The 22,469-nt window shown below is 43.5% G+C and overlaps 1 protein-coding gene and 1 long non-coding RNA gene across 2 annotated transcripts in view; both read right to left on the bottom strand.

The window, feature by feature from the left end:
* Nucleotides 1–22,469, bottom strand: part of ZNF706 (zinc finger protein 706) — a 239,429-nt gene that overhangs the window by 163,854 nt on the left and 53,106 nt on the right. The gene's annotated exons all lie outside the window — the stretch shown is intronic.
* The window catches only part of LOC144218389 (uncharacterized), a 145,012-nt gene that overhangs the window by 70,264 nt on the left and 52,279 nt on the right, over nucleotides 1–22,469 (bottom strand). Inside the window, exon 2 of the long non-coding RNA XR_013331145.1 lies at nucleotides 8,107–8,181. This is a non-coding gene — a long non-coding RNA (uncharacterized LOC144218389). The remainder of the gene's footprint in view (nucleotides 1–8,106; nucleotides 8,182–22,469) is intronic.

Below are 22,469 nucleotides of genomic sequence, written 5' to 3'. Positions count from 1 at the left end.
TCAGGGGTAGTCCATACCCAAGGACTGGTTGATGTGAGGTGATGTGAGGGGGCAAAGTCCAGCTCCCTTGCCTCAATTTGGAACAACTCTGAAGGTCCATCCCAGCTCCAGAGCTTGGCTGGACTGACTGAGAAGACCATAGCATCACGTCTGAATTTCTCCCTCTGCCCAATCCTGCTTCCCTCATTTCCCTAAAGATGTTGCTCCTGGGATGTCCTGAATCTCCATCCCAGAATTCATTTCCAGGAGACCTGACCTAGGATAACAAAGTTTCCTGGTTTTCCTCTTACCTCATTTTCTGCCACCTGGAATTCGTACAAGTTCATTCTTGTATATCTTCATTCCTGGTTTCTTTTTTGCTTCAACAGCTTTACAATGCCCCTTTTTCCTCTCTTCCCTTCACTTCTTCTAATCTTTCTTAAGCCTTCTTCTTTTCTCTGTTTGTATGATCGTGTTGTTACACAGGTGCTGAACAGAGAACCTATAAGATAGTGGTTCTGGTCTCTCGGTTTTCCTTAGAAATAACCACATTACCCAACAGCTGTGCTCAAGTTGTCTGAAATGGACAGAGAAATGGCAAAATGGAGTTTATCTGCTGGGTCAGGTGAAATGCGTGCAGCAATATTTATTCTTCCATAATTGGTTAAGTAAACAGTATTTACCCACAGGCACAAACCTGAGGACCTGTTATACAAAATCAAACCAGTGATGATGAAATCATGTACTTAGCTGCTATTCTGCTCTGAGTACATCTCATTCTTTCTCTTAATCCATTTCTATAATAATTTTTAAAAGTACCAAAAGTTTGAATTTGCAGGAGCTATAAACTTTCCAGCAGGGCAAGGTAAAATAGAACACGCTTGTCACAAAGGACTTCACATGCAGAGGCATCAAGAAATCGGCTTCCTAGACTATGATGTACAAATGAGATCACCTAGATAATTAGGAAATACCTGTTACACAATGTAGGGTGCACGTCCTGAAGCATATTAAAATATACAAATGATGTTGATCTCTTTGTTCTGACAAACACACATTGTTACGTCAGATGATAGAGGAAGCTCAGTAAAGAGTATTGGGAACTCTGCATTAGCTTTGCAACTTTTTGATAAATCTAAAATGAAAAGTTTCAATTAATAACCAGTTTAATTTGTAAGTCAAATTTGATTAGTACCTCTGTGATGCTGAAATGGAGTGTTTGGTGACCCAACCTTTCAGAGAATTGCCACATATACTGAAATCAGAAAAAAGGTCTTTGGGCGGCTAAAAGCTCTCATAAACTTATAGGAAAGGTAGCGTCATTCTCAGGCCTGTGCACAGCAGCTGTGCACAGAGATACTGAAAAGACTAGAAGCTGCTGAGAAACACAGACTGCAACAAGTAGTGCTTGAAGGAAAACTACCAATAAATGCACAGCTGGTTGGGGACATACTTCATGGAGTTGGCTGAATTATAATGCATTTCAGTGGAGGACATTCATAATGATGTTCTTGGATGACAAAGAAAGGCTGAAGTTATTTTTGGCTTAGACAGAAATTGCTTGTTGGAAGGTCCTGCGCAACTCTGCTCACATGCCCTCCACCCAGGAGAAATGTGGTGGAGAAGGAAGAGTATGGGCTTTGGAGTTATCATCCCACACCATCTGACCCTGGGCAAATTCTTTCATCCTTTTGAGTCTTAGTTTCTCCGTCTATAAAATGAGGGTAATGATTGATATCTTGCAAAGGTTGCAGTCAAGATTCTGTATTAGAATCTTCATAAAACAGTTCGCAAAGGCCTGACACTCAGAAGGCATGTAGGATTCAGGGAGGTGATGAACATTTATCTGCACATCTGTCTGTCTGAGATTTAGGGTTGATGCCCAGATCACCTCTCCAGCTATGGGACTTCAGGGCTCCCTCCCCATATGATCCCTGGGCATAGGAGGGACTAATATGGGTCAGGTCAACAATGTTGTCAAGTCCCAGTGATCTGGGTGGAGCTTATGGGCTAAAGAACAAAGAGGTGAGAAACTCTGGCAGCTTTGCAGTCTCAGCTTGACTCTGTGTCATCTTCTTTCTGCATTCTTTCTCCTTGAAAGGAGAAAGGGGATAGGATAAGGGGAACTTATCCTTGAAGTTCCCCTGAGGCTGGCAGAGTAGGTGAGTCTGGGGCTGCCATTGCCCTCTGGCTCCAAGATGGCTGTGGGTTGCTCATACCAGCTCTGTTCTGAGCCTTCAGGAGAAGCACTCCTCCTTTGGATTAATTGTCCCTGAGCCTTTTCATCATAATAGTGGTAAGATCCAAAGAGCCATGAAGGCCATGAGCCTGGTTTTAATTGAGGCCAAAAGAGTCTTCCCTGCTCTATGAGGTCCATCCACATTCATCAGGGGCCAAAGACTCCAGATGGTCATTTGGGACCAATGCCTGGAAAAGAATCTTACCTGTAGAGCTCCCTCAGAATCCTCAGCATAGACAGAAGTAGAAAGTTCTCTCATGACTAACATGGTCCCTTGAACCCTTCCAATCTGCAGACATTTCTTGACACCCTAGAGGGATTATCTCTCACCTGACCAGTCAATATCCCTGCTTTGGGCTGAGCCCTGGTTTACCAGTGCTCCCATTCTATTCTCTAAGTCTTGCTGCAAAGAAGCTTATCCCAGCCCCATGCTTTGTGTCTGTGCTCCAATGCCCAGGCAAGAAATTCATACACTATGCCTTAGAAAGATATCTGTTCAAAATGACTCAAAAGACAAGGATTGGCAATCAAAAAAGAAAGTGCCAGATAGCATGAAAATTCATGTATGTGGATAGTATGAAAATTCATGCATGTGGATATCTTATGAATCTAGACATTACTGAGCACACAGTAGCCAAGCATATTTTCCCTGACTGTCCTTGAAAGAGATGGTAATTTAGAGGCATGGCTTGAATTCTCTTGAAAGCACCTGTCACTTCCCACTTCTCACTTTGCTATTGATTTCCTGAGTCCCCGCTCATATGTCTCCACCTTTTCCACCTCCGTCTGGGACTTAGAACTGAGGTCTGTCACTTCCCAATGTGGTTAAAATCAATCCTCAGCTGCCAGGCTATCATTTCTGACCACAAATGTACAGCATCTTTTCAGATACAAACATGATAGTAATAACTCATAAAAGTTCGTTGATAGCAGTGTCCTGATTTGAACTGCTTAGAAAGAGGACAAAATCTAAACGAACTGGCTATGAGGTTGTGAGTCTTATTTTCTCTGGAACTGCTAACGTGCAGCTCATTTCCTTTTTCAAGAGGAGGTAATGGGTTCCCATTCTTTCACCTCCTTGCCTCTTTCCTGTCAGATCTTTCTTTGTCCAGTGTCCACAGGCATCTCCATGTTATGTTAGTGGCTTCCTCAGCCCTGCCAGCAACTTTCATAGCCAGAAGCTTTGCTTTTGCTTTCCTTCAGGTTCATCTTAACACTGTCACCCTTGCCTCGTCTCTGAGCATAGTGGTGGAGATCCTTGCCCCCGCCCAAACCCTTTCACCATCACCCACCTCCCTTTGATCAGTGGGTGTCATGATGGCTAGTCTGGAAGGGGTGAGTAAATTGGCTTTGTTGTTGTTGTTTTGTTTTGTTTTAATCTCTCTGAGCAGCAAGTGTGGATAATGATGCAAGGAGATAGGAAATCTATTTCACCCAAGCAACGAGCAATTGTCAGTGCACATTGAAAAGGTAAACCCAGAAAAAGCCCTTAGAGCATCCAGCCTCCCACGTGTAAAATGAATGTATGGGAGACCTCAACTAGAGACATGAAGATATCATTTTGTTTGTTGTAAAGATGATAAAAAATAGGGCAAAATTGACAGAACACACTTATTTTTTAGCATTTCTTTACTAGATTCAGAGCTTGACCTCAGTTCCATTCTATCTGTCTGAAAGCTGGCCTCATTTTCACAATGGGGGCAGAGAACCCCAAATACATGTTAGTGTTTGAAACAGAGGAACAGGTTACTAATGGAGAATTTAAAAGATCCTAAGCATTTATTTGTTTAAATTAAATATGGACCCATGAAGATGGAGATAAAGCCTTCCCAGCCTACTTAACACTGCATGCTGACTGCTGCTGGTATCTTCCATGTATCAAGCTGGCTCAGGAAAGGGGAACAGCTTATACACATGCAGAGACATTCTGGGGTACCAAATCATCAAGGTGGGACTTCCTGAATCTTTACCTATTTTCATCTTGTTTTCCCAATCTTCAGATGGGTGGATGGCCAAATAAATGCAAGGTTCCAGGTGTTGGGGAGACAAACATGGCTAATAAACATTTCTGCCCCTGCAGAAAGTAGACATATATCTCCATTTTCATGAGAACAGTTTCAGCAGAAAGAGCTCAAGACAGGACAACCAGAGGAAAAGCAGAAAGGGGGATGACCAAAAGGAATGAGTATTTAGGAGCATTCTCTGTTCCAAACTATCCCAAGCCTAGCTCAGAGAGTCTCGGGTTTTGCCCAACTAAGCCTCCAGGGATCCCTTAGCCAGGTGAGTTGGGGTTGTGTAAAGCCCCAGCTGGTCTCCTCCACTTTTCTTGGGGGGCATTCTCTCAGGGAGGCCACTTTCTTACAACCCTTTCCCATTCAACCACATGAATTCTTAGACCCCATGGCCCCTAAGGCCTGCTGTGATTCTGCTAGGGTTGACTGACCCTCTTCTCATTACCTGGAGTTCTCAGAAGACACCAGGGCATTTTTCGAGAATGTTCTATATGAAAGCTGAGGATCTCAGTAAAATAGCAACTCCATCCCTCCAGTTGCTTAGGCTAAAACCTTGGGGTCATCCTTGACTTCTTCTTTCACATGGCACTGTTAATCCATTGGCAAGTCCTTCTGGTCCTACAACCAAAATATACACTGGATATGACCTCTTCTTTCCACTGTTACCACCTTGACCAAGTCACCATCATCCCTCTTTTGGATTTTTGCAGAAGCATCTTACCTGGTTTGCTGACTTCATTCTTGCCCTTCTACAATCTATTCTCAACATGGCTGTCAGAAGGATCCTATCATTCCTTTGCTACAAATGCTCCAGTGCTTTCCCATCTCTTGTACTTGAGTACAAGTCAAAGTGTCACAGAGCCATGACCGGCCCAACCCAATCTTACTGACTTATCTTCTTCCTCATGGCCTCACCAGCCTCCTTCTCACTTCTTGGAGACACCAAGTACACTTGTGCCTCAAAACCTTTGCTCGTGCTCTTTGCTCGGGTAAGATATCTTCCCTCAGAAACCAGCCCAGCTCATTTCTTATTTCCTTCATGCCTCCACTCCAATATTGCCTCAGTGAGGCCTTCCCTCATCACCCTCTCCCAACCCTGACCCTGGTTTATTGTGCTCATTACTACTTGTTACCTGACATATGTATTTATTGGTTTGCTTTTGGTAGTTTCACCCAAGGGAATGCCAGCTCAGTGAAGTCAGGACCTCTGTCTACTCGATTTAATGCTGTATCTCCAGGGCCATGGACAATAGGCACTCAGGAAATATTTTTGAATGGCTAAGTGAATAGAAATTAGTTGTGGTACTGTAAGGTCCAGTGAGGTATGATGGTAATCTGACCTACACTCTGTTTTTCAAATCTTCTTTAACTGTGGAATCCTTTCTTTAAATGAAACTAAGGGGCTAAATGATGGAAGAGCGTTAGGGAAGTGGAGGCCTGTTCATGGGTCCCTCCTCTCACACCCTGAGGAAGTCCCCAGTGTACCTTGGCTGAACCTGCAGGGATCTGAGGAGCACAATTTGAAGACCAGTGATCTAGGAGATTATTTCAATATTGTGACTTTTTATAGTGGTTTAAGGGTTTTGTTTTGTCTTTTGGCTTTAAATTTTGGCACATATATGGGTTCTTTCAAGATGTTCTCTAAATAAATACCTTTACCTCAAAAGAAACTCACCCTCCTTCTGAGAAAATAGAATTTGCTTTGTAGCAAACAGCTTTATGATGGTGTCCTCTGGAACACTTACGTGGTGACAAAAAGGACTTTTTGTGATGGTATTTTGGCAAGACATCATTAAAGCAGAACCCAGGAGGAATGTTCACATTAGGTTTCTTAGTGATAGGCAGAGAGTAAGAAACTAAGGTATTTGTGTTTCAATAAACTTTTGTTAAGTGGCTACCTCATGCCGGGCTAGGTGCTGAGGAGTCAGTCAAAAACCAGACAAAGTCTGTGCCCCATGGAGCTCCCGTTTGAGAGGGCCAGGCAGATAGAAAACACATACACAGATAAATGAATTGTTGTTTTCAGTTAGCAATGCATGTTATGAAGAAATCAAGACTACGTCATAGAGAATGATCAAATTTGCCAGATAACTGTAGATTTCTTCACTAATCAATTGTCCAAAAAAAATCAATCAAGTTAATTTCCATAATTAGTTTCCAGTTAATTTCCATACCTCAACTGAACAGTAAAATTTCATGTTCAGAATGATTGTCCAGAAGAATCAAATTATATCCCTTATACTTATATTTAAGAAGGAAATGAGGGAAAATAGAAAGGAGAGAGGAAGGAAGTAGAAAGGGAGGGATAAAACTATATTCTAGAAATATTTCTTCCAAGGTGAAGAAAATCCAACTAACCAAAAGCATGCCACTCCTGAAGAATTCTAGCTAATCAAGTATTTGTTGAACCTATTAAAGCTATGTCTTATTACTCTGGCTATTTACATTGAAAATCTAATAAATAAGTGAATAAATAATAAATAAATAAAACCTAAATAAAATCTAAAGGAAAGAGTGCTTATATTTATTTATATTTCCTGATTTTTAAAAATTACATTCTCCTTTTAATAGAGGAAATCCTGATGTGTTTTTTATAAATGTCATTTTGATTTCACATACATCTCATTACTTAATCTAGCTCCTTTTAGATTTACAAATGGCATCCTAATCATCTGCAGTCTTTATATAGCTGGAAACAATCATGCCTGGAAAAGTGACACATTTGTAAAAGTGACAATCTTTTTTAGATCTTTTCTAGATCAAACCAATTTAATTCAGATTGATGCACATTATTACTGACTTTGAAAAAAGTTGAAGATACACACTAGACCATACCAATTGCCCAATTGCTTCCATTTTCATTAACTGACAATTAAAAAGGCAAAAGCATCCTTCTCAGAGTGAGTCCAATTAAACTGAATATGACACGAGCAGGGGACTGCATGATCTGGATGCAATCCCCTTCCCATCCACAAATTTAGCTTTTAAAGCCAAGATAAAGGACATGACAGGGGTATGAACTTGGGGCAGAATTGATATTTTTCAGGAGCACGAGGGTGGGTCAGTCAATTAAGTATCTGACTCTTGGTTTCAACTCTGGTCATGATCTGAAGGTTCATGAGATTGAGCCCTGCTTTGGGCTCTGTGCTGACAGCGTGGGAGCCTGCTTAGGATTTTCGTTGTCTCTCTCTCTCTCTCTCTCTCTCTCTGGCCCACTCCCCTCCCAAATAAATAAATAAATAAATAAACTTAAAAAAAAAAAGAACTGACATTTGTCAAAGCAAATTTCTGTTATACTGAGGTTTATGAATAAAACCAAGTGCTTGGTTACAGTAGAGGCACTCTGGAATGTCCCCAGATGCGGTGGCACCAATCTAGGCAGATATGAAATGAGAACAGTGCAACCAATAAGATCAAGAGTTTTCAAATATGGTTCCAGTTGAGATGTCTGAGCCATGGTTGAAAGCTGGTTTACCCTCTCCTCCATTCTCAGACACCCACACAATAATCGCTAACTTTGGAGGGCACAGTAGATGCCAATTGTTTTATTCATTATCTCATGCAACTACCCTGCCAACTGTAGCAGTATTATATTCATTTGCAGGTGCAGAAATTGAGGCTTAGTTGGGTAATTTGAGCAATCTCACATACTAGTAACTGAAGGAGTTAGGATTTCAATGAGGCAAGTGGCCTCTAGAAGCCGCATTCATAAACACCACATCATGAAAACCTCCACTTTGATCTCACTGTATGTTGGCATCTCTTGTAAAATTTATTTAAAAGAGAAAAAAAATTATGTTGTTAAAACAAACCACCTCCTTCCCAAACTAGGTTTTCAGACCACCCACTTAGAGTAATTAGAACATCTCTACTTACTGCAGCTGTACCTTGCAAAGAGGGGTAAATGGTAATCTTCACAGGGAGGCAAAACTTTGTCCTGAGCCCAGACATCTGAGATAATAATAAAAAAGAGGAGATAATGACAATAATTAATAACAGCACCCATCATTTATTGAATGCTTATTATGGTGCTAGACATTAAGGCATTATGCTAGCTATGTTATAGGGATTATCTCAGTTGATCCTTCCCCAAACCTTCTGAGATCAGTACTATTGTTATTCTGAATTTTAGGAAGAAACTCAGACTTAAGCCTTGTGCCCTGCCCAAGGTCATGCAGGACTCCTAAGTGATACACATTTGAAACTTCATCTATTCAATTGCAGAAACTGCATCCCTAATCACTAAACACTATACAGCCCAAGGCCAAGCCAAGCTGAATGTCATGAGGAGTTGGGGTCAGGTTAATGGTCTGAGTCCAAAACAGATAGATATGAACCTGCTAAGAAGAAAGTGGAGTAAGGCCTAGCAGTTTAGAACGTATTCATCAATCCATTGTTCACTCTATTATTCAACAAATACTTATTTAAAATTTTTCATTTTAATTACAGTATTGTTAACATGCAGTGTTGTATTAGTTTCAGATGTGGAATGTAGTGATTCAACAATTATCTACATACTAATTGCTCATCATAAGTCTCTTTAATCCCCATCATATATTTCACACACACCCCCCACCTCCCCTCTGGTAACCATCAGTTTGTTCTCTATAGTTACAGAAGTTTTCCTCTCTTTTTCTCCCATGTTAATTTCTTTTGTTTCTTAAATTCCACATATAAGTGAAATCATATGGCATTTGTCTTTCTCCGACTGACTGAATGTCGCTTAGCATTATACTCTCTAGCTCCATCTATGTCATTACAAATGGCAAGATTTCATTCTTTTTTATGGCTGGATAATATTCCAGTGTGTGTGTGTGTGTGTGTGTGTGTCTGTCTGTCTGTCTGTCTGTCTTCTTTATTATTCTATCAACGGACACTTGGGCTGCTTCCATCATTTAGCTATTGTAAATAATGCTGCCATGCAATCTTCAAGTTAGTGTTTTATCCAGCAGAATGTTCCTTGCATGCTCACTGTTGGTTAAACTGAGCTGGTTCCACTCATGAGTTCTCTAATTCGTTCAGCAAACATATACTAAGTGCTTCATCCTGGGGAGATAAAGATAAGTAAGTCCCTGTCCCCAGAAGCTCCAGCCTAGCAGAGAAGTTGTGTTGACAAATCTCTAAGAAAATAATCACTACCTCAAACAAACCAACCAAGTCCCACTGATCAAACCCCACTGGCTTTTTGGATGGCTCCCTTCCCAGGGATGCAGCCCAGTGTCTGAAGGAGCTACCTCTCTGCCTATGTATTTGCAAAACTGATTTCAGAGCTCCTGCTGTTGACGTATCCTGCTAAAGAGTGCCGATCTGTGAGAGACAGCACTCTTACTCATTTGTGAGTTTTGGATATTCAAATGTAGACCCAGAACTTGTGGGGGGTGGTGTGTGGACTGAAACCACTGTGCACGGGGAATGGAAGGGAGTTAGGGCTGGTGAATGGAAGGGAGTTAGGGCTGGTGAATGGAAGGAAGGTGGGCATGAGCTGATGGGCTTTGGGCTGAGACAAACCCCATGACAGGGCAGACATCTAAGGGGGCTCTCTGAGGACAGGAAACAATTGGGAGAATGGTAGGCCTCCTCTACTGAACACACGCTTTGAAGCTGCTGCCTGTATTACATTGGCTGCAATCTAATCCTTTTCTCCCCAAAGCTTTAGTGAAAGTCTGATACGTTGGCATCACTTGAGGGAGGAGGAGGACAAAGCCACCCTGAGGACCCAGGAGGCAGCAGGGAATAGGGTGCCGACTGACTGTGGGACATGCGGCCCCCGGGGCAGCTCAGGAACCTTGAGGAAGGAGCTTGACTTGCTGGGCTGCAAGGGGCACATGCAGGATGGTAAAGGCCGGGAGGGTAGAGTAGGCCCTGAAGGCAGAAGCGCCTCAGAAGGCTAGTTGACTGGGGTAACCACAGACCCTACACTCTGGGGTCGGGGGCAACTTCCGTCATCATGAGGGTTTCCTGGATGAGATGGTGCCTAGGCTGGGCTTCTGAGGGTAAGAGCAACTGAGCGGAGACAGGGGGCATGAACGTTCTGGGCAAAATGCAGGAGGGAGAACGGGGGGTGCAGGGGATCTGTGGGAGGAGCTGGCAGGGGGTCTGTATGGGTGATTCCAGAAGGGGTGGGGGCAGGTGGGAGGAGGCCAAGGCCAAGGGCCGAGCATCCTGAGGAGGCTATTTATGCTCCCACAAGCCCTGGTTCCTTTCATGACAGAGTTTTCACAGGCTCTGCTAAAATGAGGGAAGTATGGACATCTGTGTAATTGAAACAACTTGTTTTTTCTTAAATTATGTACTTTTTTTTATCATTCAGTTGCAATGACCTTTCTTTCTTGAAAAGGTACTGATCATTAAATGGTCATTGCTCCAAATGACGTACTTGACAAAAGAAAAAATTGGCAGCTCTACATAGCTCTCCAATATTATTTTATTTAATTTTACTCTTTATTTAATTTTACTCTGCATTGCTTTCTTTTCTACTGCCCCTAGAGAACCCAGATGTACGGGAAGCAGGGTCAAAGGGATCGGGACAGGGGGTTAGCAAGGCAGGGACACAGATCTGCATTTTGGAGTAAAAGCCGGTCAGGATGTGAGCGTGACTTGGGGCGGATGGCAGGGAGGGACAGAGGGCAGAGGTGGCTAAGAGGCCTCGGCCAGGGCAGGGGTGGTAAGGGCGGGACTGACTGAGCAAAGGCAAGAAATGCGTGGGATGTGGGCGCCTGGATGGCTCAGTCGGTTAAGCTTCCAACTTCAGCTCAGGTTATGATCTCACGGTTCGTGAGTTCAAGCCCCGCATCCGGCTCTGTGCTGTCAGCCCAGAGCCTACTTTGGATCCTCTGTCCTTGGCCTCTCTCTGCTCCTCCCCTGCTCGCTCTCTCTCTCTTTCTCTCTCTCAAAAATAAATACATAAACTTAAAAAAATATGTGGGAGGTAAAGCTCCAGGAGCTGAAGGGCCTGTCTTGTTCCCCTCCGGGTTTCTGGTGTCTGAGGTGCTGCCTCATGCTTGCTGACCATGAACAAACGTGGAGACAGGCTGAGTGCAGGAAATGGAGGACAGAATGGGTAGGCTTGTGGTTCTGGCCTGTGTGGCTGGGTAGCTGGTAATGCCCATGGCTGCAATGAAGGAAAACAGCGAGGAAGGCAGGACTGGGTGAGGGCAAGCTTTGCTTCGGAAGTGCTGGGTGTTATGGGCTTATGGGACATCCAGGGCAATAGGCGCAGGCAGGCCCATCATAGGCAGGAAGGTCCAGGGAGAGGTGGAGGCTAGAGCGGAGCTTGAGAACACTTCCCAGCAGGCGGCCAGCTGGGGGAGGGAGGGAGAGCTACATTGGGATGCTTACAGAGGGCTCTGACGTGACTGTAAGCTGCCAAGCTGAACTTCTGTTTTCTTTTAAATGTTTATTTATTTTTGAGAGAAAGAGAGACAGAGTGTCAGATGGGGAGAAGCAGAGAGAGAGGGGGAGACACTGAATCCAAGCAGGCTCCAGGCTCTGAGCTGTCAGCACAGAGCCCAAAACGGGGCTCGAACCCATGAATTGTGAGATGACCTGAGCCAAAGTGGGACGCTTAACAGACTGAGCCACCAGGTGCCCTTGGCACACTAAACTTTATTGAACATTGTAGAATACATCAGTGTGAGAAACACTCCTCCCCCATACTCCATTATGAAGTACAATGTAGTGACATGCTGTCCTTGGTGATATGCTGGGACTTTGAACTTTAGTCCATCATCCCTGTGTCAGCTATCCAGAATCTTCTCTATCAATACATCCCTGATATGCCTACCATCCTGTAGCAACTTAAATGTTTCCTATTTTTGCTTACTATGAATTTCAAATCTTGACTATACATGAAAGTCTCCCAAAAAATGAGAAAATATTCTGAATAATTAAGTTTGTATATCATAGGTTTTATCAGACACATAGTTTGAGCAGGTTAGGAAAAAAAAAAAGCCTGGGATTGTTCTTTCCTCCCAAATTCAGACTTTACTGGTTAACCTGGTTTCTTCAAGGTTGATGTGATTATTCGTTCTAACCTGCCTTTACTGCAAAAATCAGAGGGAAAAAATAGATAAATGAATAAGCATTTGGGATGGGATGAGGAAGGATACCTTGTTTGGAGCACTCAGCGTTTGGCAGGCACTGTGCCAGTTCCTTGAACTAGACTCTCTCACTGAATCTTCACAAGTGTACTACGGGGCAGCACCATTTAACACTCACAAACGAAGGAACTGAGGGGCTTCAAAACTTGTCCTCAGTCAGGTGCTTAGTAAAGTGGTAGAGATCAGATTTGAACCCATATCTTTCTCTCTAAAGGCCTTGGAAAGGCTCAGCATGTGCTGGTTGTGCATTTGCTGTTTGTTTCAGGTCCTATTAGGCAAGTCCCAAATCTAGAGAGAACTGTGCCTTGAGCTTATTAAGTCTTGATTTCAATGGTCACCAGGAGGAAATCTCTCCCCTAATCCTCCACCATGAGATTATTTTATTGCACCTGAGTAAAGAGGAGTTGGAGAGAGGGAAGAAAATCAATGGATCCCAACACATTTACACCCTGATAGCTCTGAGGAAAGAAGGCAATGTGCAGCCTATCAGGACACCTTGATTGTCATCAGGCCAGGAGACCCACAGAAGGCACCCGGATCGGGGCAGAGGTGACTTGTCCAGGCAGATAACCTGCTAACAGAGGTCACTCCAGGAGCTGGGAGGCAGTGATGGAGGGGTTCTGTCACCACTCAGCCTTGTGATCCAGCCACCTTCACTCACTTGGCAAAAGAGTCGGGGAGGGGGGAGGTTTGGGGAGAAGTTGACATGAGGCATGTGGCCAATATTTGGGGAAATATTGAAAACCTGACAGCTCCAATACAATATCTATTGCTGTGGGTCCTATTCACTCATTTCTTTAACAAATATTTTTGAATGCCTATTTTGTAAGTGACATGGGGGCCACTAGTGGTGAGTAAAACAGACACAGGCTCTTGTCTTTGTAAAGTTTATCATCTGGAGGAGAGGGCATAGACAGTAAACAAAATGACCAATTGTAATCACTGCCTGTGGGGACAGGGGCGTCAGACCTCTGGGAGTGGTCTGTTCAAATCACATCTTGGGGAGGTTCTTTGGGTGGGTAGGTAAGGTGCCCAGCAAGACTCATCACACACTCCCTGAGCAGTAACATGTGACCATCTAGAAGAGAGAAGTTACCTCTACTTCTCATGCTGCTTTGGGGCAGGTATGGGGAACAGAGAAATGTTCGTGAACACTAGGGCAATGGACGGCTGATTGTTCAAGAATATTCACGTCTTCCTGTCTACCTCCATGGTAAGAGTATATTTCTCTATCCCTTGACTTTAGGGTCAGCTGTGTGACTTGCTTTGGTCAATGGGTTGTTAATAGTTGTAATGCAAGCCAGACCCCTGGGATTGCCCTCCTGCTCCTCTGCCACGGTCATGAAAAGAGTTCGCCCTTCCAGCTGCTGCCCCTTTGGCCTGGGCCCCAGAGTGAACAGACCAAACTCAATCCACAAGAGAAGCCCAGCCCAGCTGGAGCTGGACCTCAGTGCAGTCACTGTTGACCACAGAAGACACGCAGAGCTGTGAGCGTGAGAATAAATGGTTGCTGTTGTAAGCCATGAGTTTTGGGGTGGTTGGTTACACAAGAGTATGTGGCAGTTGCTCATTGATACAGCCGGGAGCAGTGCCAAGACGTAGTTGGGAGAATTAGTCTCCTCTTTCTCAAGCTCTCCCAAAATAAACAATCCAACTGAAAACAATGGGTATACTATGCAAATACAGCAACAACAACCACACACACACAAAAGAATCCCTTAGCAATTGCCTTCCTCCCATATTACAGCTGTCAGCTCCTGTAGGAGTTGTGCCACCGGGGACCACAGCTTCTGCTTCTGAAAGGGGGCATTGCCGCTCGGGCATGGCCATCCCAGTGGCACAGTTGACTCTCTTCATGCCATTCTTGATCTCACGGTGGCTCTGATCTTTAGGGCTAAAGGCAGAAGCTTTCATTTCCTCCTCCAGTGCCTTCCACTGTCTTTTGCTCTCTCCTTTTCTTCCCCCCGCCCCACCCTGACATGTACTGTGCATAGGGCTCTGGCTGGTTCTGTGTGAGTCAAAAGGACACCTGTGGTCCAATCAGCTGGGCCCAGGGTTTAAGATCAAGTTCAAGGAGCATAACTGCAGGGAGCCAACTTCATGTGAATGAGTACAGAGTGGGAAGTTAAGGGGGACATTGCAAGTTGGGCAAAAAGTCCCCTAACAGTCTATTCTGGGCAGGACCGTCTCTGTTATTTCTTTGTATTGCACATTTCATCCAGTGCTGAACACACATGTGTGACTCCCAGAAGCTACAGCAGACTGATGGATTGATTACAGTAGCATTTTTACCCTGGAAAAGAACATCTACCACTGGACAAATAGCCAGTTAAGTGATGACATTGCAGCCCCAGCGTTTTCCCTCCACAGGCTGAACTGAACTCAGTCCTCACTCTCAATACCTTCTGAAAGAAGCACATTTTCAAGAAAGTCAGAACAATCTATTCCCCATGCCCATACCAGCCCCAACCAACCATCACAAGTAGACTCCTCCACTATAAGGTAACTTTATCTAGAGCAAGAGCCACTTAAAACTAAAATACATATTTAAGGAAGGACAGCAGCTCTTGCCACCAAGGTTTTATGACTGGATGGTCATAGCTTAGGTTTGCTTGAGGGTAATAAGGCCAAAATCAAGCCATGAGTCAAGGGAGCAATGAAAATCTGAGTCAGATCTCCAGGCTAGGCTTATAAGTATAGCAGTATTTCCCAAAGTGTATGCCAGGAAGTACTGGTTATAAGGGACACTATGAGAAAAACAACAAAAGAATCTTGTGGTTAAATCAGAACCAGGGGATCAGAATCAGCTTGCTGAGCCCGAGACTGGAAGGCAGACGCTCAGAATGGAGTCACAAAGAAGCTCCAGAGATCAGGCCTAGAGGGTAGAGCAGAATGACAGCCCAGCCATGTGAAGACTATAGTAGAGACTGAGGCAAAGTGCTGGGGAAGGAGAGATGATTCATACCAGGGGGACCCAGGACAATTTCCCAGCCTGGGACGTGTGCCTGTCATGTAGTTGGCATTCGTGTAGAATCGGTGATGTAGATAGGATTCAAGCAGCCCTTGGAAGAATGGCAGATGGGGAGGTGGAAAGGTCATTTTGGGCAGAGGACACATTGGAACAATAGCCTGGAGTGTGGGGTTGGTTCTGCCTGCAGGTGGTTGGAAAGCGGGGCCGTGAGGCTTCAGCTTTGTGCCTTCTCCGCATCTCCCCAGGGAAGGGAGAGCGACTTTCAGCCTCGTGCTGTTTCAGGCCACAGCCTTGGAATGAAACAGGACCCGCCGCCCTCATCAATGCCAGCTTTGACTGAGATTGGGCCGAGACGGGGCCAGGCAGCCCCAGTTCCCGCCTGCACAAAGCAGACACCCAGCCTCCCCTGGCGAGTGCCACCTGCACTCAGCGGAGCCGAGTGTCCATTACTCTGAGCTGCAGGCTCCTGGGCAGGGCCCCCCTGCTTTGTTCATGGCCTCTCCTTTGAGCAAGCAGAGAGCAGTGGGGCTGGAGTCTTCTTTGTTCCGCAGGACGGCTCTGCTGGTTGGTGTTCCGGGCCAGGCAGGAGATGCTGTGTCCCCAGTTTAAAAGGCTCCAGAGCTCTTGGGTGGGAAGAGAGGGTGGAAAAAGTTGTAGAGTAAGAATGTCTATGGAGAGTGCAAATGCCCAGCGCTGAGCCTTTGGGCAAGACTTTCAATGAAACTTCACATTCAAAATATAACATAAAACGAAATTAGAAAGCTTCCCCTTCATTCTGTAGTACATAGGAGAAACCAAAGACGATAAGACACATTAGTTAGAGTCAGAATCATTTCCTGGCCTCCTCCAGTGATTATTAACCTTTAATTTTTTGGCAGTCTTATTAAGCTCCTAACAGTTTTTCCTGCCTGTAAAATGTGCCACTTCAGTCCACAAGGCAGCCCTGTGACAGGTAATGAAAGTGTCAATAAAGACACCTAGAGAAGATGAGAATAGCTGACGAAGACTGGGAAACATGAGCGAATGCCCCCGTCCCAAATGATCCTTCCAGTAACTGCTGACAAGATTGAATGGAGATATTTCAGTACTTGGGTCAGGGAGACATTCTGAGCTGCAATCCCGGCTCTACCATCTGTCTACTGGTCAAACTGGATCAAAACATCTACCTCACCCTCCTGTTAAGTGGGGATAATCACATCTACTTGATGAGCAGTTGTGAAGCTGCTGAGATAATAGGGATAAAACATTTACTGCAATGCCTGTACCTCACAAGTGCTCAATAAATGTTAGCCCTTCAGTGTGAAAAGCACTGCCTTACCTGTCAAGGCTGTCCTATTTTTTTATGCTTATTTATTTATTCTGAGAGAGAGTGAACGAGCACAAGTGGGGGAGGGGAAGAGAGTGAGGGAAGGAGACAGAGTCCCAAGCAAGCTCTGCACTGTCAGTGAAGAGCCAGTGCAGGGCTTGAAGTCATGAACCGTGAGATCATAACCTGAGCCAACATCAACAGACTGACACTTAACTGACTGAGCCACCCAGATGCTCCAAGGCTGTCTCTTTTATAACAAACACATGGATACACACATTCATAGCCCTTGATCCATCACCCCCTCCCAGAACTCACCTTAAGAAACTATACAACCAAGAGAAAAAAATACAATAGAAAAAACCAAAAACCCAGAATGGTTAAATGATGAGGTATGCTCATTATAAAATATCCATTTTATGAACCATTCTGCAACCATTAAAAAGGGTTACAAAGAATAGCCAAAAGAATTTTGAAAAAGAAGAACAAAATTGAACCTAATTTCAACACTTACTGTAAGGTTACGGAAGTCACAACAATATGCTATTGGCATTAAGGATAGACGTGAATGAATCAAAATTGAGCGTCCAAAAATACACTATTATATTTAGTTACATTTACGGTCAACTGATTTTTTAAAATTTTTGTTTATTTTTGAGAGATTGGGAGAGAGAAAGAGAGAGAGTGTACCCACACACGACTGGAATAAGGACAGAAGGAAAAGGTGGGGTGGAGGATCTGAAGCAAGCTCTTCACTGACAGCACAGAACCCCATGTGGGGCTGGAACTCAGGAACCATGAGATCATGACCTGAGCCAAAAGTTGGATGTTCAACCGCCTGAGCCACCCAGTTGCCTCTGTGGTCAACTGATTTTTGACAAAGGTGTAGAGGTAATTTCACTGAGAAAGGACAGTCTTGCCAACAGATGGTTGTGGGACAATTGGAGAGCCACGTGCAAACCCAAAACCCTTAGATCTTACATTATACCAGGCACAAAAATTAAGTTAAAATTGATCACAGGCCTAAATACAAGAACGAAAATTATAAAACTTTAGAATACAACAGAGGAGAAAATGTTTGTGACCTTGGATTAGACAAAGATTTCTGAGGCATGATACCAAAAGCACAATCTGTAAAAGAAAAAAAAAAACTGATACACTAGACTCCATCAGAGTGAAAGAGGTTTTCTCTTCAAATAAAAAATACCACCAAGAAAATGAAAAGAAAAGCCATAAAGCTATGAGGGGAGAAAATACTTACAAATGGTATATCTAACAAAGGATGTAAGTCCAGAATATATTTAAAAACACTTATAAACCAGACACAAGAAGAAAAACAACCTAATTTAAAAACGGGCAGAAGATTCAAAGCCACTCCAAAATGAAGGTGTATAAAAGGCAAATGCACAAGAAGAAATGTTCCACATCATTAGTGATTAAGGAAATGCAAACTGAAACTAATGAAATACCACTTCCCATCCACTTTAAAGGCTACAACCAAAAAGAGTGACAATAATAAGTGTGGCGAAGCTGAGGAGAAATTGGAACCTCGCTGGTGGTGAGAATGTAAAATGGGGCAACCACCTCGGAACGCTTTGGTTGTTTCTTTAAAAAGTTAAACAGAGTTACCATATGACTCAGCAATTCCACTCCAACTCATCTGGCCAAGAAAAATGAAAATATATGTCCACACAAAGATACAGGTTCACAGCAGCAGTGCTCATAATAGCCCAAAATTGGGACTGGTCCAAGGTGTTGAGCAGCTGGTGAGTAGATAAACAAAATGTGGTATATCCACACAATAGATATTATCCAGGAGCAGACTACTGACCTATATACTACACTGTGGATGGACCTCAAAAACGTTTTACTAAGTAACATAAGTCAGACACGAAGTTTAGATAAAATTTCTAGGAAATATAAATCTCTGATACAGAAAGCAGATGAGTGGTTTCCTAGGGCAGGGGATGAAACCAGGAACTACAAACAGGCACAGGGGAATTTGGGGGAAATGGAATTGCTCTAAAACTGGATTTTAGCAATGATCGCACAACGATATACATTTACGAAGAGTCCTAGAACAACACTAAAATGGGTGTGTTTTATGTATGTAAGTACACATCCACATAACACTTGAAAAGCTATGTAGCAACAGGAGCAAATTATGATGCTAAGTAAATATAAGAAAGCTAATGCAAAATACGTAGGTATTTCAAAGACATGAATGGTGACAACCAATGGGTGTAATCAGAATAAAGATGGAGGAACCATAGAGTAATAACAGGGGAAATTTTGTGTGTGTGTCTTTTAACAAAATGTTCCTCAATCATTTTTTGTTATTGTAAGCAAGAAAGTGAGACAGATGGTTTTGTACTTGGTCCTTTCGCTTTGCAGGGGACAGGGGGAGGGCATAATGGTATCTCCTTCATTAGTTCTTTTTTTCTGCAGCTTTACACACATTAGCTCATTAATCCTCAACAATCCATGAAGCAGGCAGAGAATAATATTACCTCCCTCACTGCACTTATTCTGAGTCATTTAAAGGTATGATTTATTCAAACTCATGATGAGGGCTTTATGTGAAATGAGTTATAATCATATTTTTATGTATTCTAAATCTCCACATATGTACACACCAGAACCAATGGATTACATTTTAATCACTTCCTCCAAGCCTGGCTACTTCTGCCCCTTTCTCATTGTCCTCTTACCTACTCTGAACTCCAGCTGAGGTGTCCTGTTACCTTAGCTTCAAAACAAAAAACACTCGGAGCACCTGGGTGCCTCAGTCAGTTAAGTGTCCGACTTCGGCTCAGGTCATGATCTCACGGTTCGTGGGTTCGAGCCTTGCATTGGGCTCTGTGCTGACTGCTAGCTCAGAGCCTGGAGACTGTCTTTGGATTCTGTGTCTCCCTCTCTCTCTCTGAACCTCCCCTGCTCACGCTGTCTCTCTCTCTCTCTCAAAAGTAAATAAAACATTAAAAAAAATTTTTTTTAAAAACAAACACTCAACCTGCTGAATGCTCCTGGTAGAGCCAAATGGAATATCCTTCTGGGCTATCCTCAGCTTCTCTGGACCACAGAAATGAATGTTCAGGCAGAAGTTTAGCCAGTTGATGAATAGCACCTCGTGTTGTTTCTGTTAAGACTCACTTTCTCTCTATCCTAAACAGGTGAGGTCCCATGTTGGAGAATGAGTTATTCCTAAATAACAAGTTCTGAAGAATGTCCTTATTCACCAAGAATTCTACCATATGTGCTGTCCCCCTCATTTGCCAAGTGACCTTCCTCCATCTTTTCAAGCCAAGAGACATTTAAAATGTTTTTCTTTGTTCTCCCTCGCTTCTCCTTAAGTACATTCTCCCCCCTCCACACTACAAAGCATTCCTCTCCCATGCTGTGATAAGTACAGACCTCTACTTTTCTCCTTACTGGGCTGCAATATAAAGTATATTTGCTTATGTGCTTGTCTCCCTCAGCTAGATTGTGAATCCACTGAAAAGGAGTTAATGGCATAGTCATCTTTGAATCTCAGTGCATGGGAATGGCAGTGATGGTGATGATCATATCTGCTGCAAGGGCTGCCATAACAAATACTACGAGAGGGTGGCTTAAACAACAGAAATGTATCTTCTCACAGTTGTGGAAACTAGAAGTTCAAGTTCAAGGTATAGGCAGGGTTAATTTCATGCTCTCTCTCCTTGGCTTCCAGATAACCATCTTCTCCCTGTGTCTTCACATGGTTTTACCCTGTGTGTGTCTGTGTCCTAATCTCCTCTTCTTATAAGAGGAGATTACACTAGTCATATTGGATTAGGACCCACCCATATGAGATCATTTTACCATCATTACCTCTGTTTTTTTTAATGTTTACTTATTTTTGAGAGAGAAACTGAGTGTGAGTGGGTGAGGGGCAGAGAGAGAGGGAGACAGAATCTGAAGCAGGCTCCAGGCTTTGAGCTGTCAGCACAGAGCCTGATGCGGGGCTTGAACTCACGAACTGCAAGATCATGACCTGAGCCAAAGGTGGACACGTAACTGAGTGAGCCACCCAGGCACCCCTGTAATTACCTCTTTAAAGGTCCTGTCCCCAAATACAGTCATATTCTGAAGTACTGGGATTTAACAATGAATTGCGGGGGTGGGGTGGGGGAGGGAGGACACAATTCAGCCCATAATGATGGTGATCTGGAGAATGTTAAAAGCTGCCACTTACTGAGCGCTTACTATATACCTGACACTTGACTTTCCACATGCTATCTCTTTTACTCTTCGATGATCCTGTAATAATGATCAATATTTTGTCACCCCCAGTTTATAGATAAGGGAACCAAGGCTTAAGGAGATTAAGTCACTAACCCAGAGTCAGAGAGCTAATGCATAGTGCAAGTGAAATTCAATCCAAATTATTTTGCCTCCAGAATTAATCATTATGTTATGATACATGGTATGTAGCAGAAGTGCAGTGACTGTTTGAGGAAAAAATGACCAAATAAATGAATGGAATAATAAAGAACATGGACATGTCACATTTAGATTCGGTTGTACCACAAACCATGTCATAGTTCTGAAAACTTACGGAAATTACATGTTAAGTTTGATATATGGTTATCCTAAAAGGTAACTTCATTCTTGTCTTCTGATAATAGATTTTTAAAGAGATTCTGTCAAATTTAAAATCTAGTGCTTTTTTGCTTTAAAAAAATAAAAGCTGTGGCGAGCCTGGGTTGCTCAGTCAGTTGAACATCTGACTCTTGACTTGGCGCAGGTCATGATCTCTCAATTCCTGGGTTCGAGCCCCACGTTAGCCTCTGTGCTGGCAGCGCAGAACCTACTTGGGATTCTCTCCCTCTCCCTCTTCTTCCCCTGCTTGAACTCTCTCTCTCTCTATCTCAAAATAAATAAACTTAATAAAAATAAAAGCTGAAGTCATACATTCAAAGAACTATAGAACCAGCAGAAATTCCACACATCATCAGTTTCAAATTCTGTCTTTTTCAACTAAGGAAACAAAAACTCAGTGAGGGTAGCTGACTTGCTGTTACTTTATGAGACTAATAACACATTAATTATGCATCATTGTTCTCATCATTTATCATCACTGCGCTCATAGGTGTGGAGTAATCAAATTAGGTTCTCCTTTTCCCCAAGATCATTCCAGAGTAGTTGGGGTGTTAGTAGGACTAAATCAGCAACCTTTCAAAGTCACCTTCCAAATTCCTGTGCCCACTTGCCTTTTCCCTCCAACTGTAACTCACCCAAACAAGAGAAAGGGGACTTTTGTTCCCCTAACCATTGCTGACGAAAAGCAAAGCAAACTTCCACAAAATTCCCGGGAAGACTAAGCACATGTTCAGAGTGCTCCCAGGAAACGAACTTCTGTTCATTGCCAAACTGCTCTTGAGAGCATCTCCTGCCAGGGTGCTGGGCCCGGCAACAGAATCATGGAAAATCACAGATTGCTAGAGACAGAAAGGACCTCACAGCCTATTTCGTCCAGCTTCCTTAGAGGAGGAAATGAAGTTATAGGGGGTGAATGACTAACCCAGTATTGATCAGACAGCTAATGAGCATCAGAACCTACTGACCTCTTCCAGGGACAAAATGGGCAGACTGCATCAAGTGTCCATCGCACCCAGCATCCTTCTTGTAGCTGGGCAGTATTTTCAAAACTGTGGTCTGCATGCCATTCATGGTTACCAAAGATGTTTCAGCTATTGTTTTTTTAAGTGAGGGGTGCCTGGGTGACTCAGTCAGTTGAGCATCTGACTTCGGCTCAGGTCACGATCTCTTGGTTTGCGAGTTTGAGCTCCAAATGGGGCTCTGTGCTGTCAGCACAGAGCCTGCTTCGGATCCTCTGTTC

Source organism: Crocuta crocuta, unplaced genomic scaffold (assembly GCF_008692635.1).
Source record: "Crocuta crocuta isolate KB4526 unplaced genomic scaffold, BGI_CrCroc_1.0 scaffold39, whole genome shotgun sequence".
Classification (NCBI taxonomy): domain Eukaryota; kingdom Metazoa; phylum Chordata; class Mammalia; order Carnivora; family Hyaenidae; genus Crocuta; species Crocuta crocuta.
This window is presented reverse-complemented; position numbering and strand designations above follow the sequence as displayed.